The sequence below is a fragment of the Panthera tigris genome, chromosome A1, assembly GCF_018350195.1.
Source record: "Panthera tigris isolate Pti1 chromosome A1, P.tigris_Pti1_mat1.1, whole genome shotgun sequence".
Lineage (NCBI taxonomy): Eukaryota > Metazoa > Chordata > Mammalia > Carnivora > Felidae > Panthera > Panthera tigris.
In genome coordinates, this window is record NC_056660.1 from 153,023,835 (window position 1) to 153,025,221 (window position 1,387).

Genomic DNA, 1,387 nt, shown 5'->3' on the forward strand with positions numbered 1-1,387 from the left:
GAGCTACCTCGCCAAGAAGCATGTTGAAAGTCCAAAATAACACCGTTCATCAGTGCCTCAGGTCCTGTGGTAGCATCTTGACCACTTACCACAAGGAAACAATGAGTTTCAAACTAGTTCTACACATCAAAAAAAAAATGGATAAAATATAGAGATATACAGACAACTGATGAACATAAACTACTAGGGTTGTTACATCCAAATTGAAAAAAAAAATTGGGGACTCTCAACCTCTGCAAGAAGCAGAGTGAGCTTCAGGAGCTGTGTAAGTGAAAAAGCAGGAGTGGACCTGTTGGTGAGAGCAGAGGGAGTCTGAGTTGTGCAAAACATCATCGTCAAGAGCCAGGCCTGAAGGCCCACCCCTAAGGGTTGTAAATGTCGATTCACAGTGTGAAATTATGAGCATTTTCACTTGAGTCAAAATGATTAAAAGCTGGTTGGATGACACCCATTTTTTCCACTGCAAATTCTCTAAAGCAAGGCTCAGAGTCCCATAGTTTCTTCTTATACTTGATGATTTACACAGAAAAAATTCCCATATACGATATCATGATCTCATCAATACCAACACACCGATACAAATGGAGGTGTTATGATTAAAAAGATTAGAGGTGACCGATGCCTGGGGAGTGGAGTTCATTGCTGCCAAGAGGAGCCAGGGAGGCAGCGTCCATCTCTTCATCCTTTTGCGGTTCACCTCCTTTGGGACAGGAAATCTTTCCACAGGAAGCTTTCCCTCCATTTCCTTGTCTGACCCAGACAGACAGCTCTGGGTAATAAGCCATTCTGAGAGTTGTAACAGTCTTGGCTTTGCACCCTCTGTCTCTTCAGTCCAGGGAGACCAACAGACAAAAGTTCACTCTCTCCTCTCTACACCTGCAACACAAATGTGGATGAAGAAGGGCATCATGCTAGGAAAGACATCTGGGGTGGAGGAGGGAGGTACATGACTTTTCCCATATGTTTCTACACATAAGATTAAAAACACTTACATCTTAATGAAAGAAGATGTTACTTGAAGGATGGCTTATACACAGTGTAGTTTCAAGGATTTAAGCTCATGGCTTATCCAGTTTGCTTCTATACATAAATTTACCGGCACTTATATCTTAATGAAAGGAAATGTTACTGGGAAGATGCATTACACACACTGTTGTTTAAAAAAAAAAATCACAATGACAGTGAAGCTGCATTTTTTTCTGGAGTCTGTGGGGGAGGGGGGAATCCATTTCCTTGATCTTTCTAGCTTTTAGAGGCTGCCCATAATCCTTGGCTCATGGGCCTTTTCCTTCATCTTCAGAGTCGGCAATGTGTGGAGCCTTAATGTTGCTATCTTTCTTCTCCCTCTTCTGTCTTCTTCCACTTTAAAGGAACTTGTAGATAACAT

At 42.0% G+C, this 1,387-nt stretch overlaps 1 pseudogene; it reads right to left on the reverse strand.

The window, feature by feature from the left end:
- Window positions 1-605: 605 nt before the first annotated feature.
- LOC102958446 lies at window positions 606-785 on the reverse strand (annotated as a pseudogene).
- Window positions 786-1,387: the final 602 nt, after the last annotated feature.